The following is a 10,096-nucleotide window of genomic DNA, read 5'->3' as shown; positions in this document are numbered from 1 at the left end:
TTTATTTGGAAGCACTAGCTTTCGGAGCATTGCTCCTTCATCAAGTGGTTGTGGACACTATGACTTGGTGTTGTGTGATTTTTAACATTGTGAAGAAAGTGTTTCTTGATAGAACAGTTGGCATCACTTTCCATCACTATATTGATGATAGAGAGGAGACTGAGGATTTGTCCTGATCTTTGTGGACACAACTTTCCCAGACAAGTTTGCACATTTCAGGGAGATGCCAGTAATGTAATAGTATTGGAACAGCTTAGCTGAAGGCATGGAGAACAATTCTTCAGCTTTAATGATGGTTGTGGTAAAGCAAGAAATTGCAGAGATAATCAAAGGGTGAGAAGTTGATGGATTTGAAATTGAGAATTAGCATTTTAAAACCAAGGTGCTGTTCATTTGGGAGCCAAAACAGGTTAGTGAGTTCAGGGTTGCTAGGAAAATGCAATTTGGTGTAAATGTGGAGATGGACAACAAAGTTTTGGATGACCTGAAGTTTATACAACATGAAGAATGTGAGTTTACCAGAAGAGTGTTGAAATTGTCAAATGTAGAGGTATCAAAATGCTGAATGAGCATTTCAGCATAAATGATCTAAGGCAGGCACAGAATCAAGCAACGTTTTGGGGATGGAAATAATTAGTATTAGAAATGGCCTAGATTCTTGTTTGGAAATTGATCCTTGGGTTAAATATAATGTTAAAGTTTTGCACTGTCTGGCTATGTCTTAGACAATTGTTAATTAGAGGGATAGAGTTAATATCTAGGGGACAGAGTTTGGATTCCAAAGACAATGGTATTCCCAAGTTTTAGTTGTGTGATTTTCTCTCATCCAGTAATGGATGTTGGACAAGTAGTCCAATGAGTTAATAACGGTGGAGTAGACCTGAGAGATGGTGATGAGGTAGAGCTACATTCGTTAGCATAAATGGTTTCAGATATTATTTCTAAGAGATAGCATGTAGATGGATATTAAGAGGGGCCAAGGACACGCACAATTCCTATATTTTTAACAGTTCAAGTTCACCAACGCCTTATCAAAGACAAATCACGCTGGACTTGTTAATGATGCCCACACCTCACGAATTAGTAAAATTAAAACCTGCCCCTTACCAGTTCTACTTTTCTCCCTCCTCTTGTTCTTCAAGAAAGAAGGCAGAATTGATTTGATTGTGCTGCACTGTGCTTTGGTGTTGCGCCTGCTGCAGGTGAAAAACTTAAAAGTATTTGGAGACAAGGAAAGGTAGGTTTAAGGGTCATGGCATTAGAATGTATGTGTCATGATGCTCAGTGTGAATCCAAGAATTGGCAGTAAGTGATTAACGACAATGTGTTGCAATGAACATCATAGGAGGTAGATAGAGAAATATACAAACAGAAAAGGAATAGAAGCAGGTGTAAACCATACAGCCCCTGAGACTGAAGCCTGACTGCATCAAGTACAATAAGCACATGCTGCTTGGCTTGATGTTAAGCACTGAGGCAATTAACAGAACAAGGAAAGCGTTTCCCAACACTATAATTAGCTAAATAAGTTGACAGATCCAACTTTAAATCCTTTACTTTCTTCTCAAAGTTTAGCAGGTTATGTTTATGAAATACAGCCTAGGAACCGTTTCTACCATCTTGCCTATATGAAAGTCAGTATACTAGTTGCAATATTTTGAAACCTATTGTGTGTCACAAACTTTGAATATATCAACACTTTAAATATTAGTTAAGAAATCACACAAAGGCAAATTATTACACATTTACTCTCGGCAATTTGATAGTTTGTTATACTGTTATCACCAGGTGAAAAGTGGTTGAATGGCTCCATTCTTTTTCCTCTCCCTGATCGACCCCAACAGGATTATGTTTGAAGCAGAGTTTTGCTAGTTCAACTACCTGACTGTTGAATGCTGTGGTCATACAAGAGCTAATCAAACAAGTTTTCTTGCATTTATCAAAGAAAACGGTTAGTGTCATTATATTTAAACTGATCTAAGTAAAATAGTAAGCTATGCATCAATGCACTCACACACACTAACACATGGATTATAGAAAGGAATAAGATGGGTTATCCAAATGAGAGTACTGAAAAAAAAGTAGTAGAGTATATGGTTTGTAGTTTGTAACTCCACTGGCTTCTGGCTAAATCCAGCGGTCTTAATGCTTCCCATTTAAAGAGATAAATGATTGGCTTTGTTGTTCTCCTGGAGATACAGCTGTGGAATTAAATTGTTTCTTTAAATCTCTCGTCAAGTTGAGAGACAATAATGGCAGTCTTCATCAGTAAATTCAATATATCCTGATGGATTAGAACCCTAAAGTATTTTAGACTTTTTAACTTTAAATTTCAAAGTATGTTGTTTTTAAAGGGAGGACTATGACAGAAAAACTGTGGATTTTAATTAGTGTTTGTCTGGTAAACTACTGAGTTTCACACACATCGGAAAAACCTTAAAAAGGGAGAGATTTAACAAGAAGAGACAATGTGGAAACTATCTCTCCCTTCTCAATAAAACTAACCTCCAACAAAGGTCCATTTTATCCTCCAGATATACACAAGGATGGGATCAAAAACCAGTTTCAACTCTACTGAAGTGGATTAGTGGGACTAGCTGCTTGATTTCGTGTATCTGTTTGATTTTGAGCATTAGTATCTGTGACGGTCACAGACAAATGACTATCCCGAGTTACCCCTGTGTTGCAGATAAAGACCTTCTCTGCCACAAACGAGTTTTAAAAAGGATCAGGACAAATAAACTTCAATCAGCCTACAAAAAAGGAGTACCTTCAACTATTCAACTAGCAACATCAATCCTACAACCAATCTCCACTGCAACAATCCTAATTCACAAATCCAAGACTGATCGGGATATCTGTTTTTTCCAACTTTTACCTTTTTGGACTCACTGATGTGTGTGTGTGTGTATGAGTGTAAATTGATGACCATTAGTGGTGCAGGATTAAATGTTTTCATCAAAATGTAAAGAATATTCTAAAAGAAAATCTTTGGGCCAACTAATTGCTAATGTGCAGAGAGAAAAACAGAATTGAAAATACATACAGCATTTCTTGATTGAAAGGCTAACAAAGACTTTTATTTAAAAAGTGCATTGAGGGTAAGACTAGAAGAGCTGCAGATGAAACCACTTAATGAATAAAGTTTTCTGAACCTTGCAAAGAAGAAGACGGCAAAGATTCCCTTTGGAGATTTGAGAAAGGGTCAGATGGTCAGACTAATGGCCTTTCCTCAGCTGTTAATTATAGAGTTGTAATCAAATTACTATTTACAGCACAGAAGGGAGCTATTTGGCTCTTCACAATTTTGCTGTCACTTTGAAATAATGATCCAATTATATGTAGTCCCAATTCCTTGCTCTGTTCCTTTGGCTTTACAATGTTTCCCTTTCAATCAATACTTTATTTCTTTAATATTTAGTGACTTATTTTATTTTTCAAGTTACTTCAGCTAAGAATACAAGGTACTGCATATGTTTGGTGCAATATTTCAACCAGTGCATTGTTTTTCCAGGTGAGAAATATCAGAAGGTACCTAACTCTGACTTTAGCATTGATTCCCAAGGGAACTTATGATTCACAATGCTGTTTCACATAAAGTTAGAAACACAACTACAACTGGAAGTGAAGACTCATTGTGGTTACTTTTAAGCCATTTAGAAAAGGTGCACTGAACTCTTTGATGGATGAGAGAATTATCTCATGCAGAAATGCTGAACAGATTGGGTGTACAGAGGAACCTCAATTATCCAAACATCGATTATACAAATTTTGGATTATCCGAACAAGATTGGCTAAACTGTCTTACCTGGCATTCAATTATCAGAAAAAAAAAATCCTCACCCGTGTCGTTTGGATAATCAAGGTTCCTCTGTATACACATTGATTGTATACACAAAGATTGAGAAATGATATTGTTGAAACATATAAAAATCTTGAGGAGACCTGAAAAGGTGAATACTCAGAACATTTTTTTCTTGTGGATGAGGCTTAACCTAAGAATCATAGTTCAAGACAGGATTTTGATGGATTGAAAGGATTAGAACTAATGGATGTTTGATGGCCGGCACAGACATGATGGATCGAAGGGTCTCTTTCCATGTTGCAAAATTCTGTGACTCAAGAAAAGGAGAGGTTTCCATTTTGAGACAGAGATCAGGAGAATTTGTGGAATTGTTCTCTCCAGAATGTGGTAGAGATTGGGTCAGTAAATTGATTCAAGGCTGAAGTGTTGATTAGGGGAGAAAGTGAGGTCTGCAGATGCTGGAGATCAAAGTTGAAACTTTATTGCTGGAACAGCACAGCAGGTCAGGCAGCATCCAGGGAACAGGAGATTCGACGTTTCGGGCACAGGCCCTTCTTCAGGAATGAGCAGAGAGTGTTCAGCAGGAGAAGATAAAAGGTAGGGAGGAGGGACTTGGAGGAGGGGAGTTGGAAATGTGATAGGTGGAAAGAGGTCAAGGTGAGGGTGATAGGTCGGAGTAGGGTGGAGGCGGAGAGGTCAAGAAGAAGACTGCAGGTCAGGAAGGCGGTGCCGGGCTGGAAGGATCCGGCTGAGACAAGGTGGGGGGAGGGGGGATGAAGAAGCTGGTGAAGTCCAAGTTCATCCCCTGCGGTTGGAGGGTTCCCAGTCGGAAGATAAGACGCTCCTCCTCCGACCGTCGGGTTGTTGTGGTTTGGCGGTGGATGAGTCCAATGACCTGCATATCCTCGGTGGAGTGGGAGGGGGAGTTGAAATGCTGTGCCACAGGTTGGTTGGGTTGGTTCGTCCGGGTGGCCCAGAGGTGCTCCCTGAATCGCTCCGCAAGTAGGCGGCCTGTCTCCCCAATATAGAGGAGGCCACACCGGCTGCAGCGGATGCAGTAGATGATGTGGGTGGAGGTGCAGGTGAATCTGTGGCGGATATGGAAGTTTCCCTTGGGGCCTTGGAGAGAAGTGAGGGGGGAGGTGTGGGCGCAAGTGTTGCACCTCCTGCGGTTGCAAGGGAAGGTGCCGGGAGTGGTGGTTGGGTCGGTGGGGGGTGTGGATCTGACAAGGGAGTCGCGGAGGGAGTGGTCTCTACGGAAAGCTGATAGGGGAGGGGAGGGAAATATATCCTTGGTGCTGGGGTCTGTTTGGAGGTGGCGGAAGTGACGGCGGATGATGCGCTGTACATGGAGATTGGTGGGGTGGTAGGTGAGGACCAGTGGGGTTCTGTCCTGGTGGCGGTTGGAGGGGCGGGGCTCAAGGGCGGAGGAGCGGGAAGTGGAGGAGATGCGGTGGAGGGCACCGTCGACCACGTCGGGGGGGAAATTGCGGTCCTTGAAGAAGGAGGCCATCTGTGTCGTACGTATTTTGAACTGGTCCTCCTGGGAGCAGATGCGGCGGAGACGAAGGAATTGGGAGAATGGGATAGCGTTTTTACAGGGGGCAGGATGGGAGGAGGTGTAGTCCAGGTAGCTGTGGGAGTCGGTAGGTTTGTAGTAGATGTCCGTGTTGATTCGGTCGCCTGAGATAGAAACAGAAAGGTCTAGGAAGGGGAGGGAGGAGTCCGAGACTGTCCAGGTGAATTTGAGGTCGGGGTGGAAGGTGTTGGTGTAGTGGATGAACTGTTCAACCTCCTCGTGGGAGCACGAGGTAGCGCCGATACAGTCATCAATGTAGCGAAGAAAAAGATGGGGGGTGGGGCCAGTGTAGTTGCGGAAGATGGATTGTTCCACATACCCTACGAAGAGGCAGGCATAGCTGGGGCCCATGCGGGTGCCCATGGCTACTCCTTTTGTTTGGAGAAAGTGGGAGGATTGGAAAGAAAAGTTGTTCAGGGTGAGGACCAGTTCGGTTAGTCGAAGGAGGGTGTCGGTGGAAGGGTACTGGGTGGTACGGCGGGAAAGGAAGAAGCGGAGTGCTTTGAGTCCTTCGTGATGGGGGATGGAGGTGTACAGGGACTGGATGTCCATGGTGAAGATGAGGCGTTGGGGACCGGGGAAGCGGAAATCCTGGAGGAGGTGGAGGGCGTGGGTGGTGTCACGAACGTAGGTGGGGAGTTCTTGGACTAATGGGGACAGGACCGTGTCGAGGTATGCCGAGATGAGTTCGGTTGGGCAGGAGCAGGCTGAGACGATGGGTCGTCCGGGGCAGTCAGGTTTGTGGATTTTGGGCAGGAGGTAGAAACGGGCGGTTCGGGGTTGTGGGACTATGAGGTTGGAGGCGGTGGATGGGAGGTCCCCTGAGGTGATGAGGTTATGGACGGTCTGGGAGATGATGGTTTGGTGGTGGGGGGTGGGGTCATGGTCAAGGGGACGGTAGGAGGAGATATCTGTGAGCTGGCGTTTGGCCTCAGCGGTGTAAAGGTCAGTGCGCCAAACTACTACTGCGCCTCCCTTGTCAGCTGGTTTGATGGTGAGGTTGGGGTTGGAACGGAGGGAGTGGAGGGCTGCGCGTTCCGAGGGTGAGAGGTTGGAGTGGGTGGGAGGGGTGGGGGAGTTCAGGTAGCGGTTAATATCGCGGCGGCAGTTTGCTATGAAGAGGTCGAGGGCAGGTAGGAGGCCAGCACGGGGTGTCCAGGTGGACGGGGTGTGTTGGAGGTGGGAGAAGGGGTCGTCAGAGGGTGGGCGAGAGTCTTGATTGAAGAAGAAGGCACGGAGGCGAAGGCGGCGGAAGAATTGTTCGATGTCACGCCGCGTGTTGAATTCATTAATCCGGGAGCGTAGGGGAATGAAGGTGAGGCCTCTGCATGGCTGCAACATAACTTGTCAATTTTATACTCTCTGCCCCGACCAATGAAGGCAAGCATGCTATATGCCTTCTTGATCACCTTATCCATTTGCATTGCCACTTTCAGGGTGTTCGCCTGTACACTTAGATCCCTCTGTATGTTGATGCAACCAAGGGTTCTACCATTTACTGTATATTTCCCTCCTGGATTAGATTTTCCCAATTACATTTGTTTGGATTAAACTCCATCTAACTGGCAGTCTGCCTGCCAGAAAGGTGGGAGTGTTGTGATACCTAACTGCAGCCAAGGGGTAGACAGTAGATTGGGGCAGGGTAGTATTGATCACGTGAGGGGGTGAGGTAAGATAATAGTCATGTGTGAGGGGGGGGGAGGGAAAGAGATGGTGAGAGACAAAGATGGGAGATGAAGGAAGGGGTGAAGATCATGGGGAGGTAGATCATGGTGGAAAGTTTAGAGATCATGGGGATTGGGAGACATAATAGTCAGGTTGGGGAAGACTAAAGGCTGGAGATTGACTACAGTCAGCAACAATAGAGCTGGACTCAAGTAAGCCTATTCAAGTGTGGTGGAATCATGACTGCTCCTCCTGACCCATAAACAGTGTTGTAACTGACCTTAGGGTCATGTCAGATTGGCTCTTTTATTCTGCTGGGTTTCCTGAAACCTGTGGAAATCAGGCCATAATTGAGTTAATTGTTTTGAAATCTTCCTTGCTCCGAGGTACATAGCCTCATAGTGCAAGTTATCTCTTCAACAGAAGACAGGCAATGAACCGTGTTCTCTTCCCTTCATGCACCCATTATCTTAAAGTGGTTGTGTACAAACACCCCATAAAAACAGGAGTCAGAGTATTAGGTGAAATCAAAATCCAGATGCAATCCATTCTTTCAAAACTACAAATTTCTATTAAGCTTTTTATTTACCTTAATCTACCTCAGAATGGATGAGTACTTAAAATGCTAGGGTGTTATAGGCTATGGACCAAGTGCAAGTAAATGGGACTTGTGTAGTGTGGTATTTGTGGATTGGCATAGACAGAGTGGGCTGAAGGGTCTGTTTCTATGCTGTATGACTTGAATTGATATTGGCAACTCGCAAAATTAAAGCCAAAGCAAATCCTCTAACCGAGACCAGTTTTATGACCTAGAGCTGCTTGATGATTTATTATAACTATGGCAGTTCCATCAGGATTTTTTAATCAGTTATATCTTATCATTTACACTTAAAATAATGCTTTACTTGTAAAGTTACTGAAGAAAAAAAAAACTAGATTTCCGTTTCCGAGCAAACCTTTAAAATCAGGCTGAATACAAAAAAAGTTGACTTCATCCCTGGATTGATGCTGAAGAAAACAATTGGACATTTCAAAGGTAGACTTGGCTTTCAGGAAACAGGTTGCAAAACTCAAGTTCATTCCTGCTTCCAATTCTTTATGAAGGCTGACAATTAGATAAACTGTTCAATCAGTGGGGAAAGATGGTATTACTGGGAATGCAGTCTGAGTCACAGTCCAGACCTATATCCCCAGTGGATCCCAGTTCTGTGACTCTAATGGCATATACTCCAAATCTATTCCTGCTTTGAAATTGCTGAATAACAGAGACATCAAAACTGTGGAAATGACATTTTTGGCGAATCCCTTTCATCAATCTATCCTCTCACCCAGTGGCCCTTTTGAGTCATGCGCAGGTTGCACTCAACCAACTCCTGACAGAAGCTCATGACTTTTCCTGCATCTGGTATATCCACGTGGTGGTGGATTGTGCACATTAGTGCTGTACTCCCAGCTGTTGTGTCTGCTCTGGCAAGTGGGCTTTTGATTGATAGTTTCACAACTGTACATGAATGAAACTCACAAATGCCCAATACCTTCCTTTAAATCTTCACAATTCAATTGGGATTTACCTCTCAGACTAGATCTAGGAGAGGCTGATACCCAATACATTTCAGACAGTTGTGTATATACATTGCATTTAATGTGATTCACCCTTAAGGACTCTGTGTGATATCTGTATTCAATGTTACAATTCTGCCGAACAGCAAGCCCACTGTGGGCCTGGAAACTAAACACACACAGAATTCAATGAACTTGCTGTGCAAATGCCTCATGCCTGCCTCAGAACTTGCAACTTGTTTTACTGTTTTAAATAAACAAATCCAATGAGTTAATTGATCCCCAATGAACAATAGATGATTAGACAATTATCATGACACATATGGTCTTACTTTTAAACTAATTTAATTTAATAAATAAGCTGAGGGCTTTTGTTGTGCAGTGGCAATGTCCCTATCTCTGAGCCAGGAGGCCTGGACTGAAGTCCCACTCCAGAAGTGTGTCATACTATCCCTGAACAGGATGATCAGAAATATATTTAATTTATTAACTCTTGATTAAGTTAGTTTGAGAAAAAGTGAATGGCTTCAAATATTTAGTGTCAGTGATAGCAGCAGACAGAAGTATGGAAATAGAAATTAAGCAACAGATATCCTCTGGTTGGAGTAAAATAGTTATGAAACCACCCTTATTACCGAATACAGAAATTTGAGCAATATCAATAGAAGAGGATCAACAACCCAACAGCCTCCATTCTTTACCGCAGGAGGCTGTTGAGACTGGGTCATTAAGTATATTCAAGACTGAGATAGACAGAGTTTTAAATAGGAAGGGAATCAAGGATTACAGGGAAAGGCAGGAAGGTGGAGTTGGGGAACCATCAGATCAGCTGTGATCTCATTGAATGGTGAAGCAGACTTGATGGGTCGAATGACCTACTTTTGCTCCTACGTTTTATGACTTTGTAGTCTTATGGATGCTTTTGAGATGTGGATGCTGAGATTTTAGATTAACAAGAAAGGACAAAGTCAGAAGCCAGCACATGAGGAGGCCAGTGTTGATTGTGGGAAGATGAAAGAAAGTAGCTGAAAAGAGATGAAATTGCATTGTCATCTGTCATAGAGAGAAAGAGGAAATGTGGTGACAGAGATGGGACAGCAGAAAAATGAAGAGGGGAGAAAGGCTGAAGATTGAATGGAAAGATGTGATGTTGTGAAACTTAAGCCCAACAGAAAGGGGAATGGAGGACTTAACAAGGGGAGAAGCATAAACAGCTAGCATTGTAGCAAATCCATGTAAAATGGGAAAAAATGAAAGAGGAGCAGAGAACTCTTGATAATATTACTCAAAAGTTGTCAATTAAGTGAACCACTCTTTATTGACAAGTCATCAAGGAAGAAACCAGACCAGAGGTCAAGCACTAAGCATTATTTATTGGTCATAAATCATAGTTTTGAGGTGCATAAACACTTCATAGATACACATAAATATAATAACAGCAATCCAGCAAATGATTAATGATCAAATTACTTAAAAGAATGACTAGC

General features: G+C 43.0%; 1 pseudogene; it reads left to right on the top strand.

Moving 5' to 3' along the window:
- The first annotated feature begins 436 nt into the window (after positions 1 to 436).
- LOC148147290 (uncharacterized) overlaps positions 437 to 10,096 on the top strand; it is a 47,788-nt pseudogene continuing 38,128 nt past the window's right edge.

Source organism: Chiloscyllium plagiosum, unplaced genomic scaffold (genome assembly GCF_037043375.1).
Source record: "Chiloscyllium plagiosum isolate Xiang-an unplaced genomic scaffold, Cpla_swu_hap1 HiC_scaffold_17, whole genome shotgun sequence".
Taxonomy (NCBI): Eukaryota; Metazoa; Chordata; class Chondrichthyes; order Orectolobiformes; family Hemiscylliidae; genus Chiloscyllium; species Chiloscyllium plagiosum.
Note: the sequence above shows the minus strand (reverse complement) of the source record. Positions and strands in the feature narration are given on the sequence as shown.